The 19820-nt window shown below is 39.9% G+C and overlaps 1 non-coding gene and 1 pseudogene across 1 annotated transcript; both read right to left on the reverse strand.

The window, feature by feature from the left end:
- The window catches only part of LOC138242482 (zinc finger protein 271-like), a 372248-nt pseudogene that overhangs the window by 281084 nt on the left and 71344 nt on the right, over nt 1-19820 (reverse strand).
- trnat-agu (transfer RNA threonine (anticodon AGU)) lies at nt 5090-5163 on the reverse strand. The gene has a single exon. It is a non-coding gene; the product is annotated as a tRNA-Thr (tRNA).

Raw genomic sequence — 19820 nt, forward strand, 5'->3', positions numbered from 1 at the left:
ATTGCAATCAGGAAAATATACTGTATTGTAATCAGGAAAATAAATCAATTATTAATATGCAATACAACGTATTACAATGTTCTTATAAATGATAGCTGTTTTACACTGACGTCGCTCTTTATGAGATAATCCAGATTGTGAAGACGACTGCACCAATATTACACGAAGGCTGTAAAGCACACTCTGAATTTATCCGAATATTTGATTTCCGCGATCCGTTTAGGCTACAACAGGCAACTTGGCGCTTCTCCAGCAAACCATTTCTCAGTTTTGTGAATTACTTGTGCTTCCAACACACCAACATCTGTAGCTTGTCAGGATGACCGAGTGGTCTAGTGCGCCAGATTTAAGGGCTCGTGTTTTTCCATTGCTTGGGTGTTTTGGTCTCTGAATAGAGGCGTGGGTTCAAATCCCACTTCTAAAAGCTACCGTCTTTTCCCTGCCTTGCGTTTTTCCTGTCTTCTTGTGCTCGCTGACAACGACAGGAAGAGGAAAACGGAGAAACCGGCTTGGGGGCACATGATGGGCAGGGAAATACTTCTTGAACACTTATGTGATTAGCAGATAGGCTTCGATTTCTGCCTTAAGAGCTGTTTGGGCTGCCTGTAATCGAGGAAAGATTAACTGCAAGGTATGCATTCAAATGTGAAAGACCGAAATATAAAACCAGAAGAAGACTTATTAAAAGAAACATTGTTTTCCTTGCGGTTTCTCCTGTATTTAACTGGCTGGAGACGCTGTGTCCGGGCTCAGCGGTTATATAAGAAAAGAGAGGCGCGGTTCACGGTTCTGCGCTCCCCGTGCAGAATGCGCGTCTCTTCTCTCCTTTAATACCTTCATACACTCCTCTCAAACCACAGCAAATTCCCGGAATATTTCGGTTTTACCTATTTCACAGGTAGTGGGTCTTTCTTTCCGAGATCACGGGTAGAAACAATAAACACGCTGAAAACAGGAAGGTATTCCTGATCGTAGGCGAAGATGTGCAAAAATAAATTTCATAAAATCCAATAAGGTCCAGTCACGTTCAGGTACTATTCTGATGTAGATGAATATTTTTGGCACAGCTGTTACAACAAACAGGCAAATAAACTTTTTTTTATTATTTCATTCGAGCTGTAGTTTTGAATTTTTTTTTCCATTCACTAAATAATACAAAACACAAACCCACCATAAATGTCTAACCATTGTTATTCCTGAATTATAAGCTCGTACACACGTACTGCGAAATTCGTGCAAGAGTCACAGCTGGTAGGCAGTTCAAGGAATATGATGCCTTTCAGGGGCCGAGTATTAGACACGCGTTATCGTGCGGAGTTTATTCTTCCTCTACCGCAGTCTTTGCCTCGGACCACCCCTCTTGGCACATTAGCACTTTAATTTTCGATTTTCTGTACTGGAACATATAATTCCATGGGTGAATACTAACTGCTTGGAAGTTGCCAATGTCGGTAATTATTGGAAATTCCCGGTAATGTTGACTCTGGTACTCAATTGTTTACTACTGCAAATATCAAAATAGTTCAGGTTTTGCGGAAAAAATAAATTTTTGTGGTGATGATGTTTACTATAGGAAGAAGTGCGTCCCTGGGTGGGATCAAAAATCCCACCTGGGGGATAATAGCCGAACACGCTAACCAATTGCACCACAGAAATGCTTACACCTTGCTTTTTTTTCATTTACATACTTTTGGTGAACAAAAAAATTCGCTCGCATTTCATCTTTCGCAAGCTATATGATTTAAAAAAAACAAGTTGTTCTGCAAAGGAAATGAATAAACGCATTAAACCAAATCAAGACCTCTTTGAGTGTCCCAAATTACATGTTCTGTAAAAAAAGACAGGAAAAAAAGGTACCGCTGGAATTCGGATCCAGGATCTCCTCTTTATGAAACAGATGTTTTAACCAGCTTTGCCACAGCGCCGGCAGAACACTGTTCTTATACAGGTGGGTACCCACCCTCAAACCTTTGTTCTCTCGCTACTTTACCTTTGCCTACTGCCCTGTCTCTCTCACACCTGAAGAAGGCTCCACGGGCGAAACGTTGTGTTCTCTTTCTTCTTTTTTTCAGCATGGAATAAACCTATTACCTATTCTTATACAGCCGCTTGGACACACCGCTCTCAGACATCTGAGGTCGATGTGCGCTGAGCCTGGTCGCCGAGAAAACTCATGCCCAGGGACGGCTTACGTGACGAGGTGGCCGAGTGGTTAAGGCGACGGATTGCTAATCCATTGTGCTCTGCATGCGTTGGTTCGAATCCCATCCTTGTCGTTTTATGTCTTCGACTTGTGATCTGTTTCTAAGTCGGACTTGCTTTCTTTAGCTACTGTTGTAGAGCAGTAATATTTCTAGCGTTGGCTGAACATGGCTTACAGCAGTAGCTGACAGATATAGTCTCTTAATAGGTCAAATTTATGCTTTGTACTGCTTTCACCTGATATTAATAGTAGTCCTGATGAACGATTTAGGGACATGGCGCATCTTGAAAATGTTCTTGTTAATTTCAGCTTGGAAAAAATGCACTCACCAGAAGCAGAAACTGGTCGTATCTGCAAAATGCGCAATGCAATAGCAATGTCTTGCTATGAGTCCTTACCTGTAACAGGAGGCGTTGTATGACTTTTTTAGCTCAGAAAAAGCTATCAATTCATCTTACATTTCTACTCCATCAATATTAACAATGTTATCTTTACTAAGCTCTAAATATAGCTCTAAATAAATACAAATTTTAAAATACATTTTAAAATAAATTCTATTCCATATATTGTAACTTTGTGGTATTTAGAATTTTTATCTGAGGATGCAAGGGAAAGTATTATACAAATGTGAAAGAGGCTTGTATTTTAATACAATTTTCGATCAAAAGAAAACCAAAATCCGTATGATATTACCGTCAATATCCCTTGCTATTAACGTTCAGTTGAAAGGTTTCAAGAAGCTCTCAAACAAGCAACTGCAGTAGCAGAGAGTTTTGATTTGAACCGATGCTTGCAGCTCAATACTCCATTCGTCCTTGAAAGAAGCAAAGACAGGGATGTTTTGAGTGTCTCCATGATCCTCTTCTCAATCCAAAAGAAAGGTTTTATATGATCCTGATCCCACTAGAAAAAGGGTCAATTTTCGCCTGCACTGATGTCCCTTCAAACGTTTTATAAGAACTCTGGACGTTTATACAGTGGAAGCCTAGTCCATTTCTTCTTCTGAACGAGACAATGGGAGTGAGTATTTTGATGTCGAACTGGGATTGAAATAAAGAGGAACACTACACTTCATTGGGATACACGTGTAACAAAGCGTTTACTTTTCGACCTTTCGATAGCTCAGTTGCTAGATCTTAAAACTGCAAACAAAAACAGCGGGCATTTCTTATGTCCCTGGTCTGAATCCACTTTGAAGGATGGTGTTTTCTTGTTCCTTAATCAAAAAGTGAAAATTACGAATTTGTCTTTCACTTTGATGTTCAACCGAAACCTCAGTATACAAAGAAGTAGAGGCTCCTGTTCTGAATAATCCTCACGTCTAATTATTTTGCTTAGACCTTTAAAATGTACACTGTGGACTGTTTGCTCTTCCTAACACAATTAAGAAGCCGCCGACAAACTTACCGATCGGGAGTTTAGTTCAGTGATAGCGCGCACTTAAGACGCTCCGTTTTCTATCGCCGGCATCTCTGTATTCTTTTTAAACGCGATATTTTTTTATTCTTCGTGTGTGAATTTCAGGGAGACTCATAAACCCTTTGTCTGTTTTTAAGATACATTATTTTAAACCAGACATAATGAAAGACGTAGTAATTAGACACACGTACAAAACACATGAATCTAATTGAGAAAATTTTGACCGGTGCGATGTATTACTAGTAGCGGCTGTGAACTCAATGTGGTGCTGTATAGGAATGCAATACAAACGCCAATGGCACAATGGATAACGTGTCTGATTACGGATCAGAAGACTTTAGGTTTCTACTCCTTCCTGGTTCGTGAAGAAGCTTTTAAACCATACTACTCAACACTGACATCGAAGTGTGTGCGGTCCTACACAACCTTACTATCAATTAGATGAGTCTTCTGTTCTATCTCCGATTCTTTCCGCACATTCCTGCTATTTCACCACCGTTATTGTAGGATAACAGCCACAGACACGAGAAGATATACTATTCCGAACAAATGTCTTAAAAAAAAATCACGTTGAAAAGGGTGACAATAAATTTTTGTTTCTTTAACGTAACCTTACTTTTGCCTGTAAAGTTCACATTATTTTCTGTAGCCGCAAATCCCCAATATTTCTGCTGTCTCCCGAGAAACACAAGCGTGGAGTCAAATCATATTAAATAACATAACACATCTATTAATTTAACACCCAAATGTGACAGAACACATGTAAGACTTACACACAGCTTTTAATATGCTATAGTGAATTTGCAGGTATCCTGGGGAGGGAAGAGAACTGATATTAAGGAAATACATATTTAAAGGGGATGTAAGTCTTAAATGTGTTTTGTCACATCTGGGTGTTAACTGAATAATTTTTTAGCATTATTTGTTGTGTTTTGACTCTATACTTGTGTTTCTCAGGAGACAGCAGAAATATTGATGTTTACATTTATATTCACATTCCCGGTGATATTGACTTAGGAACTCAACTATTTACTTGTAGTTTGACTCGTGTCAAAAGTTTAAAATCTCTGCAAACATCAAGATGGCTAAGGACGTGGAAAGCAACTCAATTACATTTAGAGAAGGTAATGTTTAGATCGGATTAATTTGAAGTGTGTCTCTGGGTGCGTTTGATCTACCAACGTTGTGATTAACTGAAGGACACCCTGATTGAGTGTGCCATAAAAACTTACACATGTCGTATTTTTTCTACATTCACAGATTTTTGGCTAAAGTAAAAAAAAAACTCGTTGTCATTTTCTTGCCAGCTGGCAGTAATTCTTTTGCATTGATAAGAAAGATGAGCATTTTATCTTTCGCAATGTGTGGATTTCTTGAAAAACAAGTTGTGCCAAAAACGAACTGAACACTTCATTTAAACATAATGAAGAAGCATGTTGTCTATAACAATAAACGGTGCGCGAAGACAAACACCGCTGGGATTTGAACCCAGAATCTCCTGTTTACTAGACAGGCGCTTTAACCAACTAAACCACAGTGCCGGCGAAGCGCTGCCCTTTTAAAGCCACTTGGACACACCTCTCTGTCACATCTTCGTTCGGTGTGCGGTGAGCCTGCTCGCTGAGCAAGTTGAGAAAGGATGTGAAATGGCTTTTATCCGGCAATTTCAATACCAAGGAGCTCGATGTGCTTTTGATGATTTACAGGGTGTCTAGTGCAACACAGGCGATGGGCTGCTGGGATTTGGAGCCAGGATTTCCGTTAACTAGACAGGTACTTTAACCAACTAAGCCACTGCGCCGGCAGAAGTCTCCTCTTTTACTGCCTCTTTACTGCCGCTTGGAGACACCTGCGTTCAGTAAGCGCTGAGTCTGCTGGCTGAGCACGTTGCCTACTTTACATTCAATAGGAGCCCCGACACTAAGAGAAACGTACAGACATGGCTTTTATCCGGCACTTTTCATGTCCACTGCGCTTGACATCTCCCACGGGCGACAGAGTTCATTTATGACGCTTTTCTTTTCTTTCTTCTTTCTGTACACTTTGATGAAAAAAAAGAGAAATCATGTAGAGAAAATGTCTTTTTTACATGGAGAAAACGTGCACCAGGAAATGTGGTGTTTAGAAGAAGTGAGTTAACGTGAAAAGTGACATAATTTACCGGAGCAAATGCTCACCTAGCAAGATCTGCTTTACTACAAGAGAGACGTAGAATGAAAGACGTGATAATTTAACGCCGTTGTGGAACAAAACGCTATTTTCTTGGAATTCTAAATCAATTAGAAATTCAGAGCGACACATAAACGCTTTGTCTGTTTAAAAGTGATGATTTTTTAAAACTGATAAAAATGTAGAAAATACGTTTCTCACTTAGAAATTGTAGATGTGGTGGTGTACTAGTAGCGGCGCTGAACTCACCAAAGTGCAATTCAGTTACGTGACGGGCTAGTGGTTTAATGGATAACGCGTCTGATTTCGGTTTATAAGATTGTCAATTCGACTTCTACCGGGGTTGTGTGATTTAAATCAGGCTCCTCAGAAATAGATGTCCGTTATGTAAATAGACCGCACCTGAAAGCAAACGTTGGGTCTGGTTTCCTTTCTTTCCTGCATGAAATAGCAAATCGTTACAAAAAACACCAGCTAATGTCCAATAGCGTTAGTCATTTAAACAAACATGAATATACCATAGGTCTTGGTACATGGGAGTGGATTTCTACCACAATTAAAAAAGGACAAATTATAATTACAGGCTTCAGACACTTTTTTAAACAAAAGTGACCAAACACTCCCCAACTTTCAGGTTTGCTTGAACCTGTAATAAAAACGAGGTCTGAAGCTTCCGTTCTCTGATGTTACTGTCTCTAAAGTCGGACGTGATGTTTCGCGGATGTGGAGTGTGCTTTTTCTCTTGTCGTGTTCAAGATGATTCGCTGCATAAGCTCCTGACTGCGTGTTGTGTACTACTCTGTTATTTCGTTCAGATTACCTGTGTGGTGTACAGATAACATTCAACTGCGTGGTGTAATTTCTAGGTTTGGTACTAGCACCACCTGCAAACACATCAGCAGATCTCAACGTGATTTGAAGACACAAAGTTCAAATAGGGAGTCAGACGCGCTACCGTTGCGCCACGAAGTCATGTGCTAAATGTGCTTTTAATTTTTAAATGATATCTCCCGCCAGCCATTCAAAGATACTTTTCCATGGGTGAATATGGTTTTCTGGGGAGTTGCGGTGTTGATCACTATTGGACTTCCCTGGTCTCAAGTGTTGTTGTTGGACACGAGCAAAAGACTCGCATTTTCTGCAAATATAAAGAGAGTTAAGGTTTCGGCTTCAGCGGAGACAGTGTTTACATTGACAACATTAAGGAGGGCATCCCTGGGTGGGTGTGAACCACCAACCTTAAAGCTAACAACAGTTAGTTAGCACTCGCCGATTGCGCCACAGAGACTGACGAAAGAAGAAGTTCTCCATTCGCACCTATCCGGTCAAAAAATAAACATCGCTTGCATTTTCATGCCACAACCCATTTGTATCTGCTAGGCGGCACAGTCGTCTTGCACAAAGATAGCTTTGAAAAGCGTTAAAAGAAAGTCATTCCGAGTTGGTCGTTTGTGTTTTCGAAATGCTGTATTGCTGCCAAATGCTGAAATGATCTCTCGGCTCCTCGGTTGTCATCTCTACTCTGTAAAGGAATCACAGCACGCGTCGGCTTCCAGCAGGTGGTCGAAAAAAGTGTTGTCTTCCTGTTAGTATAGTGGCGAGTATCCCTGCCTGTCACGTGGGAGACCGGGGTTCAATTCCCTGACGAGGAGTTGCTCTTCTTCTACATCCTTAGAGAAAGGACTGGCTTTCACTTCTCTGTGTTTCCTTTCACAGCGCCATACACCTTTTCATTGCTCTCGCTTTCAGAGCATCTGCACGGCACACGACTCGACATAAGGATGCGCATTGAAGTGAAAGCAGGAAGCGCTGCGACATGCACTGTGCAGATCCCGCCACACTAAGAGGTGAGTGGGTCTGTTCGATCACAGAACTAGGCGAATCCCCAAACAGTGTGCGTGGCGACAAAAGAAGCCGATCTGTTTTGAACCGGGGACCTTTCGCCTGTGTGGCGAACGTGATAACCAGTATACTACGGAAACGGTGCGAAACCGTGCCCAGTGCTGAGCTTCGCCAGTGATATTCGATGTGAATTGAATGCTATTCAATTCACCAATCCTATTCAGGGGCGGAAAAGGTCGGAGCTGTGTGTGTCTCTGTAACTCGCCGTGATCGTATAGTGGTCAGTACTTTGCGTTGTGGCCGCAACAACTCCGGTTCGAATCCGGGTCACGGCAGAAGAGGGGCGTCTGCTTTTACTACTTGCACGAATGAAGGCAAAAAAAATCCAATCGATGTGAACAAACGGCGCTTAACAGAGGAGTACTGCCTGTCTGGATCGTTGATGAACTACAGAGGCCACTCCGACCTCTTCTCTGTTTTCTTCCATGACTAACTAAGGACTGGGCTGCGTCTTCGAGAGCCGGGAAGTCGGCCTGGACCGCTAATTCCCGAGAGTCCCAGCCAGCCGGCCGGCGGAGATCAGTGCGGGGAGCCCAGCCCCTGCGCACAGGCACAGCACAAAGAGAAACGAGCGCATCGCCAAATTGACGTCCCGCTAAACTGCTACAGGAGTAAGACAAGTAAACCACCAAACTGTGTTGAAGCAAGAGAGCATAAAGTGTGAGCGCGGTGACTAGGTTTTTATACTGGCAGGACCTGCTACCACACACCTGGTCACACTACCGCTCAACAACACAATCAATTACACACAGAGACCCGGATTGTTCTCAGCGTCTAATTATAACCTGTTTCCAGTCTGAGGCGGGACTCCGTGAAGCCGCCTGAACACTTTCCCGTGTGTATCCGACCTCAGCGGAGGAGTTCCACGCAATTTAGACAGAATTAAATCACCCACACGTGTAAAATTTGCTCAGATTAATTTATTGTTCAATTAGTTTCTAATTTACGAGGACAGTGTGTTAAACTCGCTGTCAGACAGAGTACGGAACATGCGACACGTCCGTCCACACTTTCCTTTATCGAGGGGGCTGTTCTATCAACATGTACCGCAATGAAAATAATTTTACTATTTTTCATGTGTAATTGCATGTCATATTAAAATGTGTAATACAAGCATTTCTTTGCTTCCCAGTAAAGAAATACTGATCAGCTTTTGACATGATCTGATAATAATTGTCTGATTTTTCGGTGATTGGTTTTGCTTAGCAGCACTGAGAACCTATGGAAGCCCGTTTCCGCCAGGGAGTAAAAAAAAAACGCGCTATGGTATCTCAGAATTGCGACTCAAAAACTCAGAATTCTGACTTTATATCTAACATTTGCGACTTCGAAATAGCCCATATTTCATTGTCTGTCCTTTTGTTATTGTAACGGATTCGGGTTCTAGGGCTTGTGCCTTCGCCGCTCCCACCCAAGTTCACTGCATTGGCTCGAACCCAGGCCTTGCCAGCTGTCGGAATTCTGAGATACCATAGCACGGAAACGGGCTTTCATACATTTCAATTAGTCTGATCAGTGTAGGATAAGTAAATGTAGAATTATTACTTTGTCTGTCTCTTGTTTGTATATAAATGAATGTCTCTGACAACTTAATGTTGGTTTTTAATTTAGTTTTAGTTTTACGATGTAGTTCAGGCGTTGACATATGCACGAGCATACGAAATGTCTCACTCCTGATTCAGCTCATGCTCCATAGGAGAGAAGCGATTTCTCCTGCTTCTCATACAATCATTTTTATTCTTAATCATAATTTTCTTTAGTTATGATCAATATTGAACTTTTTCTAAATAAAACGACAATAATCAAACATGCAGGCAGACTTTTAAAAAGTATTAGGAGTTGACAGGGTGCACCTTAGGAATAGTCGTTAGAAAATGTGAGAAAAGGAAAGTTACGTAAGCTCTCACACAGCATTAGAGATTGGCATCTGATTGTAAAAAAAAAACTACCTGTCTCCCCAGCATTTAACGGTGCTGTTGTTTTTATTTTATATATTTATATATTGTTAGCATTTTAATGAATTCTTAAAAGATTGATATACAAATCGCTAAATACGAAACGTAAAAAACCCAACTGTAAGCAATTGACCATTCCTATTCCTGAATTTTAAATCCCTATGTTTATCTGTGTCCAAGTGTCTGGTGCAGCTATTTTGAAAGCAGAGTCTATGATTTATTGCGGAAGTGCATTGTTGCCACCAAGGAAAAAAATCCAGAATTCTCCTAATTAAGAAATACAAAATTATCTCCTAATTGAGAGATAGCAACGATATCATGTGTGTGTATGAACAACCTGTTACATTTGCAATGGCAGTACCTACCCAGTGGGCATTGATTCGTCGAATATACGTATATTTACGGCGAAATTACGGCTATACGTATATATACGTCGCCTCGACGTATAATCAACGTCGAATTGCAACCGTAAAATCGACGACATGAATAAACGCATATATAACGTCGAAAACACATCTAACACAGTGCCTGAGGCTTTTTACTGTACAGTATGTATCGTGTGTGCCGCAACTAGGAGTATACGGCACTCTGCACAGTGTACGAAGTAAATTATTTTCGCAGTAATTAATTTATTATATTTACTATATTTATTATACACGTGTAAATTAATTACTGCGAAAATAATTTACTTCGTACACTGTGCACAGTGCCGTATACTCCTAGTTGCGGCACACACGATACATACAGTAAAAAGCCTCAGGCACTGTGTTAGATGTGTTTTTGACGTTATATATGCGTTTATTCATGTCGTCGATTTTACGGTTGCAATTCGACGTTGATTATACGTCGAGGCGACGTATATATACGTATATTCGACGAATCAATGCCCACAGCTTGGCATACATGGGTTTTGCGGAGGGGGTCTTGCCACCTGCCTGAAAAAAACAGTAAAATGTTTGAGTGCCTATAGAGTTTCTATTTTTATTTTCTTGGGAAAAGTTGATACCATTTCCTGGACACCCCGTCCCCCGATCAGTGCGCGGTGCCCGGGGGAAAATCTGTAGGGGGGCGTCTGAAATTCTGAGGGGGGGTGATATTTCGGTTGAAACGGAGCTGTACGGTGCAGCTACCCAAATGAAATCTCGCAGCTATGCCATTGGTTAGTGCTTCATGATAGAAGACGACTAGCAATCTGGTATTTGCGATGAAGTTCAGTTTCACATTTTTCGTCACTCTCACGGTTTGTATTGCCTGGAGCGAAAAGTACCATAAGCGTTCATTTTTGCAGCTACATGGACGTTCTGAATCGTTAAGAAAAAAATGTTGTAAAACCAACAGAAAGCACAGACTGCTATAACTAGTCCTAGTTATATAACGATTTTAAGTATAATGATAAACTACTGCAAGGAATCGGTCCAACTGAGCAAACAGGATCGTGATGTTGACACTCAATAACGACACTGATATGTGCAGTTCCTGGACGGATAGCCCTCCTGCCCATCAAACAGTCCGAGTGACTGTTAGTGTCATTTAGTGTTGTCTGACCATTGACAAAGTACAATTATTTTTTTAGGGCACAAGTTAAGTTAAGTAAATCCTTTTGCCCAAAACTGAAGGGACGACACTCCTCCCCCCGTGACGCCAGGCCTGTTCCCAATCCTTTTCCATAATGTCATTATACTGTATATAATAACAGTGACCGATCCTTACTAACTGTATGCGTTAAAATTGCACATCAGCACATAGCAGGGGGCACATAGCCGCGATGTATTATCAATGTTAAATTTCAACCATAATATCGACAACATTAATAAACGCATACGTTGAGAAAATATCTAACCCAGCATATTTTCCGGTTATATACTACAATGCATTGCTAGTATTCGTTGGTCGCCATTTTGGACACGTTTTTCAAACGTAGAAGTATATCCGCAAATATCTCAGCAATCCTCTTTTGACGAGTAAGTATAAATAATAATAATAATAATACTATCTGAATACATACAGATCTTACTTAATATTATTTTGATTAAAATAGTATGTTAATAAGCAAAAAATGGCACATAAAAATAGTGTGAAGGGGAAGATTACACAAAATCGTTTTGCCGTTTCTCTAATTTTATCCGTTTATTTCAGCTTTGAGCTTAGTAAACCTTAATGGTTCATTTTTTAGATTATACTCAAGAAGATATTAACCATCATTTATTTGAGTAGTAATATTATATAATTTTCTCCTAGCTGCAGTGCTGAAGTCCCACCCTACATCGAAAGAAAAAGATATAAAGGAGCACGCAATGCGTTACTTGAAGAATGCATATGCAAGGCAGGGGGCCAGGAGATCTGGACACTGAAAATAATAGGTTTCTGGTCCTGTTAGGACAATTAGACAGGGTTTGCAAATGGTGGACAAAAATCGTCTTAACTTCCATTGTAATATTTGTTTTTTTTGGAAATATATAAGTTGTACATTTTAAAATTTATATTTGAATCAAAATGTGGTTTTGAGTTAGATAGTGTGTTAATGTAATTAGTTTGTGTTTGTCATTACTATACTGTATATTGATGTTACCAGAATTTGTAGTTGAAGTTTAAGACTAGTTGTGTTTTTTTTATGATTATTGCCCATATGTTGATTGTTGATTGATTGCATACAATGTATAATTTAATTTTTCAGGTGTGAATGTGTATTTTCAGAATAAATTTCTAAACCAAATCATTGGCTTGGTTTACTTGTTTCTACACCTATAAAACCTATCTTTGATGTATAATAGACCTCTACCCATATACGTATAATAGACCTCTAAAGTTATCCGTATAATAGACCTCTAACCATATACGTATAATAGACGTCTAAAGTTATCCGTATAATAGACCTCTAACCATATACGTATAATAGACCTCTAACCATATACGTATAATAGACGTCTAAAGTTATCCGTATAATAGACCTCTAACCATATACGTATAATAGACCTCTAAAGTTATCCGTATAATAGTCCTGTAAAGTTATCCGGAACTCCAACCATATATGTATAATAGTCCTCTAAATTTATCCGTATAATAGAACTCCAACCATTTATGTATAATGAACGTCTAAACATAGACGTATAATTGACGTATAACTTTAGACGTATATTAGAATTTCATTCTAGACGAATTGTAGACCACATTTAGACGTCTAAGGTATGCGTTTAATAGACGTATATTATACGTCTTTTGCCCACTGGGTACAGACTATCGAAAGGTTTGCTTGCACTGTGGGTTTAGTGTTTCTGATAATGTGCACGCTGAGAAATGCATACAGACTGACTTTCTTCTCGGAATGAAAAGGTTACCGTTTGTTCCTCATGTAAACACAGTTTTAACCATTATCACACTTATATATATGAATTAAGAACGAATGTGACCTGGAATCCATTGTACCGCTTCAAACTGAAAGTCAGATATTTAGTCTCAAAACTACATAACTCAGGGTTTTATTTTTTTTCCTTGATGGCAGCATTGGCTTCTGTAATTAAGATTCAACCACTGAAGAGGTTGGTTTTGTGTTTTTAGCTATTGAACATAACTGGTAAGTTTAAGTCAGTTCTTGTTACTCTTTCCGCTCGAAAGAGCTGTATTAATACCGGCGCACCTGTCTCCACAGGAAAGTTATTGCTGTTCCAAAACCAATGTACTGCAGCTTGTGGCCACGTGTTCCTGCTGTCAGCCTGTGATACCATGTTCTTCCACCGCTAGAAATATTACTGCTCCAGTACAAGAGTAAAAGAGGAAACAAATGCAACCACCGTTTAGAAAAAACACACACGTCTCAGGCCTTAACCATGACAAGGATGGGATTTGACCCTAGACGAGCAGAGCACAATGGTTAGCAATCCAAAAAGTGACTCCTGTTTAATTTTCTTTTCGCTTGCTCGATTTGTAGTACGCTCCTCAATCCTTACAACCGAGAAACAAAACGGCTTCATGTGCCACAGCATTCTGCTGCAGGTACGATTTGCACCGTGTATTGGGCGAACCCGAATGAAATATTTCAAATATGTGAAGAATTTCATGAAACCTGAAAAAAGAAGATCACACCCAATGTCAACAGTTCAGAGCCTGTAGGCAGCTTCAACAGAACAAAACGATCTGAAGCCGCAATTCTTTCATAGAGTGTATTGTGACACTCTACGCTGTTGCTATTACTGCTACTTCTGCTGCCGTTGCTTAAAACTCTACTCAGCGGGCAAGTAAAGTTGTACAAGGAATAGACTACTTTGAGCCATCCAAATTCCATTATGTGAATTTAAGCTTTTTTGTTATTAATAATAACATTAGTAATACAATGCGTGCTCAGAAACGTTACTTATTAGCTTATGAAGCAACAGTGTTTCGACAATTTGCGGTCTTCAAAAAGTAAACGCTGAAGTTTTTATACATCCTTGTGAGCAGATCACCTTTGATTTAGAAAAGGAAAACGTACTCCCCTGTTGCTTTCATTGCAATATCTGAATCGAGACCCAAGCGCTAAGAAAGCTGAATAACGCAAAAGACATATTCCCGGTTTTAATTTAGATACACATTTTCTAATGCAGCTTTCATTACAAGACAGTCTATTTCTCGAAACCGTGTTATGTAAAAAAGAGAAAAACGAAAATATATGGATGACAATATTTAAAAGATGAAGATTTTACTTTTTAGAAATTGTCATTTTATGTATCTAGACGCTTTTCAACCGCTGGTTTTAGAACTTTGCTGGGCTTCCTGCGTCATTTTCAGTGTTATAAAGCGGGTGTAGAGGGAGCGATCACTGTAGAACAGTTGATAGGTTGGAGCTGTTCAGACTACTCTTGTTATTTCTCAAATGCTTCCATAATTTTTCTTTCACGCTACGACACGAGTGTGTACATGTGTTTGGTTTTCGTTTCACTGATTCTCATTGAAGATTTGGGAATTAACGACGAAAGAATCAGTTGCCTCGGAAAGCAGAAACTTTGGTTCACAACGATCTTGAAGACACGCCCATGTAGTGCAGCGTGTGATATTTGTACTATAAAAGACAAAGTGCTCAAAGTGACGTCTGCGTTTACCGTTTAGACTTTTCATCTCGGGCGCACTTTTAGAAAGCAAGGATAGAGCAGTTGTGTTGAATCACGCTATGACAGCTGTCAGCAGAGTGGCGCCGCGGAAGCGTGCTGGGCCCATAACCCAGAGGTCGATGGATCGAAACCATCCTCTGCTATACACACCGTCAGTTTAATGAAGTGAATTAAAACTGATTTTTTTCTCTCGTGTGTGTGCAAGCTTCACACTTACTGTATTCGTTAATCTTTACCAATAGCAGATGCCCAAATGTATCTTTGGTTGTTCTGAGATCCTTGATAGTTTCCTCAAATCCTTCAAATGAACATCCATATCGAAGCAATTATGTTTATATTTATTACAATTAAGGTACATATACAAAATACCAACGCACATTTGTATAATACTCATTTAATAATGATTGTCAAGTTCTCCAACAAATCTGTGTTTTAATTTTAAAATATTTTTGCTAAGGATACAACGGGTGTATAAATGAATTCTCCTGACAGCCAGTTGAAGATAAAATTCCACACGTGAAAATGGTTCTCTTGGACATTAATTGTTTACTTGTAGTTCCACACGAGTAAAATGCAAATTTCAAGAGGGTTTGCAAAGAAATCCCATCAAGTTTAAGCAGAGATTATGGTTACAGCGGAACAATCTGAAGCACGTCCCTGAGTGGGTTTGAATCACCAGTCCTTTGTTTAACAACTGCACAGAAATACACTCCCATTGCTTTTTGCCATTCACACATTTGTAGTTAAAATAAAATACTGACATTTTCCTGCCAGCCAGCAGTATTTCTCCTGCACTGACCATGAATAACCAATAATTTTATTTCATCTTTCGCAGGCTGTAATCTACAGAAAAGGAAGTGAATACTTGTATTAAGCTAAATCAAGCCAACGGAAATGCACTGCCGTTGTTTTTCTCCACTTTTCGTTAAAAGGAGAAAAATCACTAGCATTTTCCTGCGGTATTTCTTCTGTCCTGATAAGCAAGACTTGTATTTTATCTTTCATAAGTTGTTTGAATTTCTTGAAGTTCAGAAACAACTTGTTCCAGAAGGGAAATGAACACTTGCTTCAAAGTAAATCAAGACGTATGTCTCTCTCGCTGCGTGTGCTCTTATCTGTCCATCTCTCTCTCCTCTTCTCTCTGGCAGTCTGTGCAGAGTATCTGAAGGGGATGTAACACCACTTGGCAAAGAAGAAAAATTCTGAGGCAGAATAAAAAAAAACATTATTCTCTTCTCAGTCAGATTCACAGCTTAGACTCACACTCAGACAGAAGCTCAACTCCGTACTGCTCTCTATCCTCACAATCCAGAACCAGAAGATATTCAGACAATCAGTGCTGCTACATGAACAATATCAGACAGAACAGCCTGGACTCAGGTCACATCTCCCCCTTTTCTCCTTTCTCCCAGTCCTCTTAGAGACATAAAAGAGCTCCTGGTTCTCCTCTCTGTGAACTGGGCTCAGGGATCACTGATCTGGCAGCTGTGGGCTCTGTTCCAGGGCAGAAGCAAGAAGCTTCTATTAACCCTTTCCAGGACTTCCAGCCCTTCAGTATTACTTTCTTTACTGTATATCACCCTCCAAACATGTTTTTTAAGTGTTTTATAACACAAGTGAGTGTGGAATTATATTAGTATTTATTAGTAGCCAATGGGCCGATGGTCGTGACTACAATAGTGACCAGTTGACCAGTCTGTATCTCTGAGCAGTGCTCTGGTGATTCTACACCAGCCCTGGGATTCAGCTGCTCTCACAAGTGTCTCACAGACAGTCTTATAAATGTACAATTAGATGAAGTCTTGTAACAGTTATACAGTTAATTTAAATCATCAGACTACCTATAGAGCTGAGAGCTGGGTGGAAATGAAACCAGGATACACATTTTAACCTCCAGGAACATGAGTCTGATCCTCCTGGGTTCTATACTCTGATGATTCGTGTAAAACCCTTAAAAGCGCTTATTTCAGGGACTCGTGCTCGTTCTCTACTGCTCCACATGGGTACGCTTTGTAACGCATTAATCTGTGAAGTAAACTTTTTTTTCTGTTTAATGAATTTAATTCCTCGGTTTGTCGCTCTCCTCCTCCAACTGTTATAAATCGCCTCTCTTCACAGCCCGTTTTTTTTTTGGGGGAGATGTTATATTTGTATGAAAAGCCCTCCGGGCTCCGGACAGGAGTCTCCTCCAGCAGAGACGCGCTCTTTTTTTTATTAAACGTATAGAATTTACAAATATAACTACAACCAGAGGATCAGAAACAGGTACAAGAGAAAAAAACACAACAGAAAAAAAAACATTTAACCACCAGAGGTAATGAAGTAAATTATGTGATCAAATTGTATTTTTACATATATGTTTTCCTGGCTTTATTATTTCTCAATTATTTATAGAATTTAGTGTTTCAACATGCATGCATTTCCTGTTTAAAATAAAAATCAGCACTCACTTTTTTACAAAACGAAAAAGACGCTTTTCTTTTTGCAACATTTCGAGTACCTCTGGCATTCCTGAAAAAGACACACAAAAGCAGCAGAGACGCGCTATGTTCTGTCAGAATAAGCGCTGTGACGTCACAGACTCCAGCCAGAGCACCGGGATCAGAGAGAGAAAGAGCGCGGGAGGCGCACGGAGTGCACGGAGAAGAGTTATTGATCACTTATCTATCGACAACCAATTATTTCAACTGAAGAACCGTAGAAAAATCGATTAACTTCACCGATTGGTGAGTACTGATTCTTTTCTTGATCCTGTTTAAATATCTAAAAAACAGTTAATAAATAATAATAATTGCTTACACTTATATAGCGCTTTCTGGACACTCCACTCAAAGCGCTTTACAGGTAATGGGGACTCCCCTCCACCACCACCAATGTGCAGCATCCACCTGGATGATGCGACGGCAGCCATAGTGCGCCAGAGCGCTCACCACACATCAGCTATCAGTGGGGAGGAGAGCAGAGTAATGTAGCCAGTTCATAGAGGGGGGATTATTAGGAGGCCATGATTGGTAAGGGCCAATGGGAAATTTGGCCAGGACAATAATGACTGTATCGACCAATTACCATAGTGCGTTTAGGGTTAATAATAATAATAATTGCTTACACTTATATAGTGCTTTTCTGGATACTCCACTCAAAGCGCTTTACAGTAATGGGGACTCCCCTCCACCACCACCAATGTGCAGCATCCACCTGGATGATGCGACGGCAGCCATAGTGCGCCAGAGCACTCACCACACATCAGCTATCAGTAAGGAGGAGAGCAGAGTAATGAAGCCAATTCATAGATAGATAGGGTTAATAATGTTCAATCCGAAATTAAATAACGATTATTCATATTATTATTTAGGTAACTGTATCCTAGAGCTAGAAAATGATATTTCAAGTTCATAAATGTATGTAAGTAACAGTTTAAATGCATTTTTCCAGTGTTTATAAATCATAAGAATGGTAACCAAGGCGACAGGCGCTCCATCACTGCACGCGTTTAAGTGTCTCGCATTTGTCACAGAGAGCGGTGTGATGTCACGGGCAGCAACTAATACTAATATCAGTGTCTTCATGTTAATATTAGTGAGAGTACAACTGGTAGTTTTAATGCTAGTGTTCATGTGAGTATTAATGACAGTGGCACTACTGATTGTTTTAGTTTTAATGTTCATATTCATGTTAATATTAATTATAATTATAGTGTTACTGTTAGAGTATTAACACTAGTAGTAATGTTAGTTTTAGTAACAGCATTGCTGTTATTATTAGTAGTTTGTGTCAGTGTTAGTGATAGTGTTACTGTTGTAGTATTAGTAGTATTTATATTTGTGTTAGTTATTGTGTATCTGTGGATAAGTGTGTTTGTGGTATCTGTGCGTGTGTGGGTGCATGTCTGGAAGTGTGTGGTGTCTGTGCATGTGTGGGCTGTTAGTGTGTGAGCGTGTGAGGTCTCTGAGTGTTTGGTGTCTATAAGTGTGTGTCTGTGAGTATGCGTAGTGTCTGTTTCTGTGAATGCATGCCTGTGAATGTGTGTGTATGGTGTGTGTCTGTGAGTGTGTGGTGTCTGTGAGTGTGTGGTGTCTGCCAGTGTGTAGTTTTATATTTGTAAGTGTATGTGTTGGTATGTCTGTTAGTGTGTGTAGTGCCTGCGTCTATGTGAGTATTAATGATAATAGCATGTGAGAGTGTATATATGTGAGTGTGTAAGTGTCTGATTGTGTGTATAAATGTGTGATGTGTCTGTGATTGTAAATGTGTGTGAGAGTGTAGGTGTACAGTATATCTGTCAGTGTGTGTGAATGTGTGTGTAGGTGGGCTTGGGTTCCACTGATGTGTCTGACAGAAGTGACCCATCAACAGGTGTTGAGTTCCAGAGTCGCTTGCAAATAAAAACACTTTCTAGAGTCCAGACCAACGTCCAGAGAGCTGTGAGTTCTCTGTTTTTATCATTATTAGTAATAATGACAGAAGTAATTCCCACACAAATGATTATTAACCAAGACAGACATCAGAAAATATCGCCTTTGCAATGTCACTCCTCTTCTTCATGAATTTTCTTTAATGACAGGACATTTCTGTGTCTGAGTGTCTGCTGCAAATAGTGCGACAAGCCATTTCTCTCCAATATTTTCTGGTGCGGTTATTTATCGCATACAAAATATTATTCTCATTAAGAATATTTTACCTGCAAAGTCACAGTGAAACTGCTATGGCTAACGAACGTTTTATGAGTGGAAAACATTCAGAAGACTTAATGGCTCCAGGGGAGGCTTGAACTTCTAACCTCAGCATGACTCCACTGTGCACAGCTGTATAAATAACACAGCCTGACTGATTGTGCCACTAGACCTGTGTAAGGCAGGCTTTTACACAGATTGTAAAACTGGCACAAATGCAGGGTGAAACATGGGGTTTTGGATGTGGATACATCTCCACATGGGGGAAAGGGTTAGAAATATCAAGGAAAATATAAGAGAAGAAAATGAAATATATGTGCTCACTGCAAAGTAGGGAGAGGTGGTTAGACAAGCAAAACAGCTTTGCAAATAACATGAAGCGACATTGTTTTGTGTCTATCTGCTCACGAATTTCGCTTCA

The sequence above is a fragment of the Lepisosteus oculatus genome, chromosome 14 (genome assembly GCF_040954835.1).
Source record: "Lepisosteus oculatus isolate fLepOcu1 chromosome 14, fLepOcu1.hap2, whole genome shotgun sequence".
NCBI classification, from domain to species: domain Eukaryota; kingdom Metazoa; phylum Chordata; class Actinopteri; order Semionotiformes; family Lepisosteidae; genus Lepisosteus; species Lepisosteus oculatus.